Raw genomic sequence first — 12,615 nt, forward strand, 5'->3', positions numbered from 1 at the left:
TAGATCATCTCGGGATGGGTCTAAACCACCCATATCTAGGTTTTAGTCAAGTCTGTGATTTATTTTTTTAAAACATTATGTGTATATGTGTATGTTAATGTATGCATGTGTGAGTACAGCTACCTCAGGAGGCCAGAAGAGGGCATCGGATCTCTGAAGCTAAAGTTATAGGCAGCTGAGTTGCCTGATGTACATTTTGGAAGCTGAACTCAGACCTTCTGAAAGAGTAGCAGGTACTTTAATTGATGAGCCAACTTTCCAGCCCTCTAGTCCTAAACATGTTGAGTGATGTTGCTAGCCAAGGTTTCCTCTGCTAAACCAGTAGCCACAGGTATCACCTTTGCTTCTCTATGGAAGGGACACATGTACTAAGTATGTACTAAGTAGACTTTTACTTCAGGATAAAAAGAACGCACATGCACGCACACACACACACACACACACACACACACACACACACACACACACACCAGCTAGGAAGGAGATGCTGAAACAAGGATTTTTTTTTTCAAGACAGGGTCTTACTACATAGTTCAGACTGGTCTTGAACTCACTGTGTAGCCCAGACTAGCCCAGAATTTGCGATTCTCCTGCCTCAGTTCCCCAAAGTCTTGGAATTATAAGTATTTGCTGGCTTGCCGTTAAGAAGGCCCACGGTTAAGTAAAAGGAGCATTTCATGGCTGGCTTGGTAGAGAAGTCAGGAATAAGACACCCTCAGGACTGCACAGAGGACTTTAGGAATCAAGGTTTCAGCCCCTGGAATTAGGATTCATGTTAGAGGGAGTCTATCTGTCCGTCGTCTCAGCCTGTCCTGCCTGATTTCTTTCCTGCCTGCTGTAAATGGCCCCACTCTCAGAGGCAGAAAAGCTGACTGCTGCTGAGATGGCCCGGTGAGGAAAGGCGTGTGCTGCTGCGTCTGACCTCCAGAAGCCACATGGCAAGCGAGAACCGACTCACGTTGTCCTCCGACCTCTACATGTGTGCTTTGGCACATACGCACACATACACGAAATAAATAAATGTTAAAGAAAGAAAGAAATACTGCTGCTTTCACATCTTTCAGCCTCAGATCTTAGAAGACAAAGCTACTTTCTCAGCGCTAAACCAGGACCCACAAGAACAGCGCCGCTCATATCACATGACTACATGGAGCCAATGAGTGTGTCCAAGGAAATGGGATACTGTGTTTGACCAAGCCTAAGCCACATGCATGTCCAGGGAGGGAAAGAGGACATCATCAGGAGAATGGGCATAAGGAAGTTGGATAAGAAAAACAAGAGAAAGAAACAAAGCGCTGGTTGTAGTTTACTAAAGGTATTTTAGATGTAGACACGTCCGTTCCTCCCAAATTAAAACTCTCTAGTGTCAGAAGAAACCAGGAGAGATTCAAAACCCTTCCTTCTAACTTAGAGCCCTATAGTTTAGGATACTTACTCCCTTGCTCTTGGTATTTTTTTAAATACCACTTTTTATTTTTTATTTACTTTTCTTTTATTATTCCCTCTCACTGAAGGTAACCCCATGCCAGCCTTCACGCACAGCGTGGACATGCTGAGGCGTTTCCTACCTAGGGCAGTTACACTCATTATTTGTGGCGAGGCCATTAGACTTTATCTCAAATATCATGTCCGGAGTGAGGGCCGCCCTGCTCACCCAGCCATACTTGTCTGCTGCTGACATAAAAAACCTGACCAAAAGCAAGCAACTTAGTAGGGGAAGGGAGCTTATTGAGGACACATTGTGGTTAGAGAGTATGGGGGCAGGAAAGTGAGGATGGCTTGGTAGTCGGGGAGCAGAGTGACCACATTTCATCCCAACATGGGGCCGGGTGTGTGTGTGTGTGTGTGTGTGTGTGTGTGTGTGTGTGTGTGTGTGTGTGAGTACAGAGAGAGAGAGAGAGAGAGAGAGAGAGAGATACAGACAAAGACAGAAACAGAGACAGGCAGACAGATAACAGAGACCTGGTCTTTAGTGGTTATTATTATTATTGTTGTTGTTGTTGTTTTATTCATGCAAGTCATGTAAGTTTTTTTTTAAGATTTATTTATTTAGGGGTTGGGGGTTTAGCTCAGGGGTAGAGCGCTTGCCTAGGAAGAGCAAGGCCCTGGGTTCGGTCCCCAGCTCCGGAAAAAAAAAAAAGAAAAAAAAAAAAAAAAAAGATTTATTTATTTAATGTATACGAGTACACTGAAGCTGTCTTCAGACACACCAGAAGAGGGCATCAGATCCCATTACAGATGGTTGTGAGCCACCATATAGTTGCTGGGACTTGAACTCAGGATCTCTCCAACCCATGGTCTCTAGTGATTAACTTCCTCCAAGAAGGCTCCACTGCCTAAAGGTTCATAACCTTTGCAAACAGCACCCCCAGCTGGCGACCACGTGGGAGCCCGTGGGAGCCTGCGGGAACCTGTGGGAGAGATTTCCTACTGAAACCACAACACTGCCTTCTACGTAATTTTGAATCATCACTAATGCGCACTGCCTCTTCCTTGGCTTAGTTATGCTGTTAGAGTTATTTTCCTTCTTACTAAGTCTGTACGTCATATCGTCCTGCACCGTAGCCATTTCATACTATCCTAAATGTATAGTGCCTACGGAGCACCCTCCAGAGACCTCAAAAATATTTACTGAGTGAGTCCGTATGACCGTCGCTGACCTGGCTTGCTGACTCATGCAAAGAACCAGGGAGCACTCACTCCTGCAGGAACGCACACGGCTCCAGCTGCCTTGGTTCCACAGCGCTGAGTCATGGCTGCTGGGAATCCTGTCTCTTTGGCTGACTGACATGGTTACTCCTCTGTGGCTGTGGTAAAACACCACAACCAAAAGCAACTTACGGGAAAAAGGACTTGGTTTTGGTTTATGGTTCCAGAGGGATAAAAGTCCACCATGGCCAGGAAGCTTGGCAGGTGTGGTGTCTGGAGCAGGAAGCTAAGAACTCACATCCTCAAGCACAAGCCTGAACTTGGGAGAGTTAACTGCAAGTAGGGAGAGGCTGCACGAGCTTGATGCTGACCCCAGTGACATACAAGACCTCGAATCCTAAACCTTTCCGAATAGCACCAGTTACTGGGGTCTAAGCGTTCACCTGTCTGAGCCTATAAGTTCTATTCAAACCGCCAAACAGACGCTGCGACAGGTGGTGTCGGGGTGTTTCCCTTTTAGAACTCCCACAACCTCTCTCTAGCTTGGGTTCTGAACTCCAGCTTAGACCTTTATTTCCTTTGGGCTCCATTAATAAATCATGTTTGGTTACTTGCAAATTGGTCTTTCCTAATCTTCCTTCCAGATCAAAGAAATTAAACTCATTTATCGGAGATAACAATACTCGTTTCCAACAATAAACACCTGAAATAGGAATAGTTGCTTTAACTAAAAATAAAAATAACGTACTAATTTGTATGTATGGTACAGTGAATGTTTTTCATGTTACACTCCACTCCAGAAAGACCGGGTTCAGGGAAGGAGCCTGCTGAAGATCACACAGTCACCTCCTAGTTGAGCTGGGACCATTTTCAAGCCTCACAGATTCTGAAGCCTGTGTGGAGATGTAGTGCTAAAGATTTTCATCTTACTAGTAATTGTACGACTAACAGAAAAATACAGTGATTCAGTGAGAAATATTTTTAGTTAAATATGACTCAGTGTTGGTATGAAAGCATGTCTGCAACATTGGTTGGTGAGAAAGACAATATAGAGGGAGAAGAGCCACCCCGGAGTGCTGGGCACTAGCCACTAGCCGAGCACTAGGGTTCTGCACGCTCTGGTGAACTGGGAATGACTCAGAGCACCGACACTGGATAAGACGCTCAGTGCTGAGGCCAGGTCAGGATGACAGCAAGAGCTCTCCATACATCTAACACAGACACAGGCACAAACAAGATGAAAGAAAACAAGAGCTCTGCATACATCTAAACGGACACAGGCACGAACAAGCGTACTGCCCAGACCACAAAAGGGAGCAGGAATCCACCTCTCCCTGCTGGGGTAAGGATGTGGGTGTTTGACTCTTTTCTAGCTTTGGCCTCGCACTAATCTTCCCTGCCTTTAGACAGGGTGTATGAAGATGTCTGGTGTCAGAATGACTCAGCTTCTTGACAGTAGCCAATCCAAGCAATGCCCTGAATCCTTAAACCTTTCTTCAAATCACCTGCAGTAGCCTAAGCCCCATAATAAGGTCTTCCCAATGCCCCGCCCTTATGGAAACGCCTCGCAGATCCCCTCTTCAACCAGCTTGCGGCTGTCTGTGCTCATGGTGGTTTGAGGCCGGAGCGCACTGGCAAGCACTGTCATCTCACGATCACCTGTGATGACAGCATATCTTTGTTGTCACAAGATTGTGTGGGACAACACAGCCAAACTGTTAGTGATGGCTAGTTCTGGAAGACATTTTACCTTTAACGTATATATGATGTGTGTGTGTGTGTGTGTGTGTGTGTGTGTGTGTGTGTGTGTGTGTGTGTAGGTCAAGGGCTGATGTCAATCTTCACTTTATTAATTAATTAATTAATTAATTACGTAGTCTCTTGCTGAACCTGGAGATGATTAGCTCGTCCAGGCCAATGAGCTTCAGGGATTTTTTGTCTTTGCTCTCTCAGTGCAGGCATCACAGCCATTTAAGACCGTGCCCATCTTTTTACATGGGCAGGGGGGATTTGAACTTAGGTCTTCATGTTTGCCTCATGATCATGATGTTACTGAATAAGCTATCTCCCCAGCATCAACTTACATTTTCAATTAAAGCATTACATCTGTTCATTTATTTGGTATGTATGTTTGGGCCTGTGTGGCATGCAGGTATGTAGTGGTAAGAGGGCAGTCTGTGGGAGTTAAATCTCTATTTCCATCATGTGGGTCCGAGGGATGGAACTGAGTATTCTTTTACATATATATATATATATATATATATATATATATGCTTTGTATCTTTTATTTTATATTTATAATACATTATGTATTAATATATTATATATAAATTTTATACATTTAAATATATTTATATGTGAGTATATTTATATACATATTTGTATGACCTTTGTACTTTTATATTCCTTCCTAGTTTATAATGGAGTTATGGAAAGAGGAGACTGAGAGACAGCTGGTTCTGGAGAGACGAGGAATGACCATGATAATATATTCCAACTCCCAAGTGGGTTGAACTCAGACTATGTCACTCTGGGACGTCTGTGTGCCTTGATCATTGTCTCAGATCTGTAGTGATTTGAAGGCACTGCTCCTGGCAAAGACCATCTGGCCCGGCCACCCTCTAGTGCTGTGATGGGAACTGGGTTGGAGAGGAGGATGAGGGCATGGGGGGAAGATGGTGAAGAAGCTGTAGGGAAATCTGGGCAGTGCCAGACAGTGACTGTGTTAGTTATCTGCCCATCTCTGTGACAAAATATCCTTGCCGGAGTCCAGCTCCAGCAGGTCAGGGGTCCGAGGGGGAAACATGGAGTCGGGGATAAGAAGACACACAGACATAATACTCTAATTTTCTCCTTTTCTCTTCTGACTTCATCTTTTTATCCCTCATATACTACTCAGAACAAAGTCTTTATGCAGAAAGAGATTACCCTATAATCGCAAGTCACATAAATCAGAAAACAAATGGGCTAAACATTCTCCCCCAACAACCCCCCATTTTTCTCTCATACTACATTTTTACCTGAAAAAAACAATTCTTTTATGATTGGTTAACAAAGTTTATGCAAGCAAAGTATATTTCAGCCAGTTTTCTTGTAAGGCTGACGGCAGTGCGGTTACATTGTGACTGACTGCAGTGTGCGGCTACATTGTGGCCGACTGTGGTTCTAGTTCTAGTCTACAAAGCCTCGCTGAGCTGGCCTCGCTGAGCTGGCCTCGCTGAGCCGGCTTAGCTAACCACCCACTCTTTCTCTTTCACTCCCAATAGGATCATTTAGTTTCCTCTTACAAGGAAGAAAATTCTGGAAGCCACATGACCAGGAGACTTAGAACTAACCGTAGTTAGGAACGGAATTGCTGTCTTTGACCACTGGCCTGACTCTCACAGCCAAGACTTGTGGACTAACAGTGCCTGAAGTTTCCCTCTTCTTATTCCTATCTTCTCTATATCCCTCATTAGAAGGCCTGGCCACTCTTGTCTTTAAACTATTTTCAGAAAGCTCAACTGAATCATGAATCTATAAACAGTGTCGTCTTGGGGAAATCATCACTTTTATTACGTACAGCAGATAAAGTGCCCAGAGAGGGGTGGGAAGCTTCCACAAAATAATCACACCAACCTAACGACAAGGAGAACCACAATAGCAGCAAGCACAAGAAACTCCAGCAGCAACAGAGGACACTCTGGCCACAGTCCTGCCCGGGGAATTGTCTTTTGGAGGTACACTCATTGTAGCCGGCTAATCACTGAGCCATTCTCCACAAGCTCCACTGCTGGCTGCAATTCTTCTGACCTGGACGCTGCCAATATCTGACAAAAGCAGTTTAAGGAGAGGAAGGTTCATTTTGGACTAAAGTTTTAGGAGTCCTAGTTCTTCACGGTGAGAAGTCATGGTGGAAAGAATGGATGAAGCTATAGGGACAAGAGGCAGGGCTGCGCTGTGCCTGCGGTCAGGAACGGCAGAGTGCTAAATGCCGTCGCTTGGCTTGCTTCATCCTTTCCCTCTTTCTCTTAAGCCCAGTACCCCAGCAGTAGGATGGTGGTGCTTACATTTAGCACAGGTCTTCTCCCCTCGCTTAAAGCTCTCTGGAAGCACCCTGTGATGTACCCAGAGCTGTGTCCCCTAGGTGATTCTAAGTCCAGTCAGGCTGCCAATGAAAGTAACCCTTCACAATGACTTCAACAGAAGAAAATGGCCAATTCAGGCCTCTCCTTAGAAGGATTGAGACCCACTAGGGGCTGTGTCGAAACTTCAGGGCACAGAGAAGAGAAGAAGACCAGGCATGGGTTGGGGAGGTAGCTCCGTGGTAAGTTACTTGTGTGTGCAGGGCCTCGGTTTGGTTCACAGGTTAGAAGCAGCACACGTGGCAGCCACCCATGCGTCTGTGCCAGGCGACGTGTCTAAGATGTTGGTGGCCTAGAGTTCGTGAAACGTGGTCTTCAGGAGTAAGGCGCCAGGAGTTCAAGGGTGGAGGCACAGCCGAGAGGTAAAGGTCAGGGTCCCCAGGAATCGTGGAAAGAGGTGGCTGGAGTTGGCATGGTCTGTCTGTGACCTGCAGCCCAACAGTGGGACTGAGAAGCCTGTTCCTAAGAGGACTGAGGCTGCCAGAGAGATTTCTAAATGTGCCCACACTGAGATGTAGAGGAGGGCGCTTCTCTCCCTCAGTGCCCCCTCAGTGTTGGACAAGGCAGGCAGCCTTTGGAGGAAGTGAAGCTTTACTGGGAATGGTTAGGGGGGCATCAGCATCGATGTGCAGTCTCACACCAGTCTGTGATCCTCTGGGGACTCAGACTAGGCCTTTTAATAACCCAGAGATTGGAAAACTTCCTACCCAGAGATGTGAAATTTCCATCTGAATGAAATATGGGACTTTGCAGAGCAGAGCAATTTGGGAGGTCAGAGGTGGAGGTGAGTCAGGAAGTGGCTTCAGATTACAAACGCCACCACTTTATGAGAAATGTACCCTGAAATGGATTTTCCACACACACCACCCCATTAGTGGGTAAAAGAGATTTATTGATTTTTAAAATTGTTATATAAACATACCCCCCCCCACACACACACACAATAAAGCACTCAGGAAATCCTGAAAGATCTAGAAAACTAGCTCCCATAGGTCAGGGGTATAATGTCAAATATGGAAAATTTTATTCAACATAAACCTGTAAGGGTGTGTGTGTGTGTGTGTGTGTGTGTGTGTGTGGTATGTGTGTGACTCATGCACACACATGGGAGCCAGAGGACAACCCTGGGTGTCCTTGCTCAGGATTCAGTGTACTTTGTTGTAGTGGTTTTAGTTTTTTTTTTTTTTTTTTTTTTTCGAGCTGGGGACCTAACCCAGGGCCTTGTGCTTGCTAGGCAAGCGCTCTACCACTGAGCTAAATCCCCAACCCCTTAGTTTTTTTTAAAGGTACAGTTAAAGAAATATTTATCTATTTTTAGTTTATGTGTATGAGTGTTGACCTGCATATGTGTAAATGTATCACGTGTGTGCCTGGTCCCTGTGGTCAGAATTTAGTGTCAGATCCCCTGGAACTGGAGTTATAAAAGGCTGCAGGTACATGTGGGTGCTGGGATCTGAACTTGGGTTCTCTGGTAGGACAGCAAATGCTCTTACCTGCTGAGCCACCCGTCCACCCCCATCCCTTTTTTGAGGCAGGGTCCCACTATGTGGTCCTCACTGGTTGGAGCTCACTATTTAACCCAGGCTGCTCTCAAGCACCCACCTGCCTCTTACTCCAGAGTTCTGGGATTAAAGGTCTCGCCACTATGTCCTGGAGATTTCAAAATGTTTTGCCTTTTGAGACAGGGTCTCCAACTGGCCTTACCAAGTAGACTAGGCTGGCTGGACACCAGGCAGGGATCTGCTTGCTCCCCAGAGCTGAGATCATTACGCTGGCAGGTTTATGTGGGTTCTAGGAGTAGAATTCAGACACCCACACTGGAGTGGCAAGCACTTTAGTGACTGGGCTGTCTCCCTATCTCTAAACACATTCATCAATGAAATCTGAGTTGGAGCTGGAATCACAGGTGGCTGTGAACAGCCTAGTGCGGGTGCCGGGATCTGAACTCAGGTCCTCTGGAAGAGAAGCAAGCCTTTTAAACTGCTGAGCCTTCTCTACAGCCCCCAAATCTATAGTATTAAGGAAGTATTTTTGTGTTTTTTTCTAACACACACAGTGTTTTATATCTTTATTTTATTTGGGGTGTTGTGACACATCTCTACAATCCCAACCCCTGGGATGTGGAATCAGGAAGAAGAGGAACTTAAGGTCATCCTTGGCTACCCATGGAATTCTAGGCTAACCTGGGCTATATAAGAGCTAATGTCAAAAATAAAATAAAATAAAATAAAATAAAATAAAATAAAATAAAATAGGGGCCAGACTGATGGCTCAGTGGTTAAGAACACTGACTGCTCTTCCAGAGGTCCTAAGTTCAATTCCCAGCAACCACATGGGGAATCACAGCCATCTGTAATGGGATCTGGTGCCCTCTTCTGTCATGCAGGCATACGTGCACATAGAGCACTCGTACATAAAATAAATAAATAGTCTATACAATAAAATTTAAGAGAAAGAAAAAATATGAAACACACACAAGTCAGAGTAGGTGCTAAATTACATAAAATAATTAACTTCCTGACATCCGCCAATGTGAGATAGAGTTTTTCTCCTTTACCGTAAGTGTCCTGGTGTGGCACCTGCCTTGGCTTCCTGGCATGACCCCTGTGTTAATGATTCTGTGATCTCGGAAGGGGAAGTTGCAGCTCTCGGAAGTCTTAAAGAAAAGATAGCTTGCTCTATAACCCGAGAGACACCTGCTCTTTTTACTTCACCATAAACTCAGGAAACTGTTCCCTATCAGCTCCGAGAGCATTTCCTTATTCTCTGGTTATAGCCACAGAGTGTTCCTTTGTGTGGCTCTGTCATAGTTTACTGAGCCACTTCCTGGGTGGAGGAGATTCTCGGTGTTTCCAGACTTCTGTTGCCGCAGTTGCTTCCCACACACACTATATTACGGGTGCAGAGTTCAGTAGGCATTCTCGGAAATGGCGTTATTTTGTTTTTTTTGTGTTGAAATGAACTGAGCCTTTTAGAGTTATCAGCTAAACGGATAGACTCTGATAGGCTCAGATCACTCAGCTGTGGTCTATCTGCAGCCACATAACCACCTCCGCCAAGACTGTTGAGCAGGGAGTGCGTGGGGGGGGCAGTTTCCTTTATGCGTCCTATATTTCCTTTTTTGTATTCATACTTTCCAGAGCAGAGTGTAATCTCTAGGCTTTTGAGGATTTTGTTTTGTTTTGAGCTGGAGTCTCACTGTGTGGTGCTGGCTGGACTGGAACTTACTGTGTAGACAAGGCTGACTTTGAACTCACAGAGATCTACCTGACTCTGCCTCCTAAGAACTGGAATTCTTTTTTTTTTTATGCATTCAGATTTTTGAGAAGCAATGTCGCCTAGGAAAACAGTAACCATTTCTATTTCTGTGATAAAACACCATGATCAAGGCAACGTACAGAAGGAAGGGTTTACATGGGCTTAGTGTCCAGGAAAGATAGGAGTCTGTCATGTTGTGGTGGGAGGCCTGGAAGTTGGCACCCAGGCAGCTGGAGTATCAGGCTAGGAGCTCACATCTCAAACTACCTACAAGCAGGAGTCAGGGGTAGCGAACTGAGAAGAGTTCAAGGATCTGAAACCTCAGATCCCTCAGCAATGGACTTTTTCCAGCGATCTGTATCTCCTAAGTCATTGCGAAAAGCTCCACCACTTGGGAACCAAGTACTTTTTTAGTGTGTGTGTGTGTGTGTGTGTGTGTGTGTGTGTGTGTGTGTGTGTCTATTTAATATATTATGATATATATATATTACCGTAGCTGTCTTCAGGCACACCAGAAGAGGGCATCAGATCTCATTACAGATGGTTGTGAGCCACCATGTGGTTGGTGGGAATTGAACTCAGGACCTCTGGAAGAGCATTCAGTGCTCATAACTGCTGAGCCATCTCTCCAGCTGGGGAACCAAGTATTAAAATGCCTGAGGCTATGGGGCATGCCTCATTCAAACCTCCACAATACTTATCAGGCACTGAGTACTTTCTCGGGGCCAGGCTCTGTGCTAGCTGCTCTGAGAGTGCTATTTTTCTTTTTCTTAAAAAAAGGGGGAGGGTCTGCGTTATATGTATGGGTGGGTTGCAAGCAAGCACAGCCAGCTTTTGATGTGTGGGGCTTTGAACTGGGGTCCTTCTGCTTATGCAGCAAGGGCTGTCTGCTTGGCCCCTCCTTTTTTTCTTTCACTTCTCTTTTTTCCTTCTGTTTCCTTCTCCTGTTCCCTCCCCCACTGCCTCTCTCCTTCCCTCCTTTCTTTCCTTTCCCCCATTCCTTCCTTTCTCCCTATTTTTTGAGGCAAGGCCTTTCTGTGTGTAGCCCAAGCTTGCCTTAAACTCACCCTCTTCCTGCCCCAGCCTCCTGACGCTGGGATTGCAGGTGTAAGACATCACACTCAGCTCTGAGTTAGTTACTCCTAACTCTCATTTTAACCACACCAAGAGCGCTTTGAGCTCTGCTTTACACAAAGTCCCAGAGCGCAAGTTGTTCAAGGCTCAGCTAGGAAGTGGCAGAAGCTGGATTCGAACCCAACTCTGCTCCGTCCTGTGCTCTATCAGCCATGCTGACCCTCCAGTTCTTGGCTGTGTACCATGCCCTGTCTATTAGCCATGCTGACCCTTGAGCTCTGCCAGTATTCTCGTTCCACAGTGAGCAACGTGCTGTGCGGTGTCCTGTTGGTTAAGAACAACACTCGGTAGCTTCTGACTTATTTTCCCAAATGACAGTTTATTTTGATGTCAAATCATATCAGATTATTGAATACTTAGGGAACCTCGTCCACGGGGGAGGGATGGGGCTAGTTGCTGTATGGAAGTTTAAGTCAGGACTCAGTGAGGTGAATAGAAGCCTGGTCTTGAACAGCAATGTGAAAGTTGGCTGGTTACCCTATGAGTTACCACCTCCACCAGATAATTAATGTTACTCAACCAGTGTCCCCAGGAAGGACTGACTGTATATAGTGTAAGATAAACACATTCAATCAATGCGAATTCCTGCTCCTTCCTGGCGCCCCTCTCCACACAGCCAAAGTAAACTTTAGGTCTGTTAGCTTATTACCATCTAGGTTAAGTCACAGAAAGACTAACAGAGAATACCCTTCTTCCCTCTTTCCTCCTCCTCCTCTGCTCCTAATGGCTTCCCCCCTCTCTTCCTCCTTCTCTTCATCTGTTCTTTCCTTCAAGCCTCCTCCCCCATGCTTCTCCTCCTCCATTTCTCTCTTTCTTGAAGGGTTCTTTCTCACTGTAGCCCAAGCTGGCCTCAAACTCATGACATTCCTTCTCTAGTGCCGTGTGTCTTAGTCAGGGTTTTACTGCTGTGAGCAGACACCATGACCAAGGCAACTCTTTTAAGGACAACGTTTAATTGGGGCTGGTTTACAGATTCAGAGGTTCAGTCCGTTATCATCAATGTGGGAGCATGGCAGCATGGTGCAGGGGTCGCTGAGAGTTCTACATCTTCATCGGGAGGGCACTAGGAGGAGGCTGGCTTCCAGGCATCTAGGATGAGAGGCTTTAAGCCCACAACCACAGTGACACACCTACTCCAAGAAGACCACACCTATTCCAACACCTCCTAATAGTGCCACTCCCTGGACCAAGAATATATGAACCATCACATTCCTCTCCCTGACCCCCATAGGCTTGCTCAAACAAGGGGGCCATACCTAGCCAAAATGATTTACCTATTAGTAAATAACAACAAAGAGAACAGATCTGCTGGGATAGATAAGCATCTCACGGGAGGAAACCAACACTGCCCATCAGACACTTGGCCAGGTATGACAGTCTAGCAGCTCCTTCTGGAGCCAGGACCAGATCCAAGTATAGAGCCAGCTGGCACCTACCGTCCACAGAGCAC

Source organism: Rattus rattus, chromosome 6 (assembly GCF_011064425.1).
Source record: "Rattus rattus isolate New Zealand chromosome 6, Rrattus_CSIRO_v1, whole genome shotgun sequence".
In the NCBI taxonomy this organism is placed as follows: Eukaryota; Metazoa; Chordata; class Mammalia; order Rodentia; family Muridae; genus Rattus; species Rattus rattus.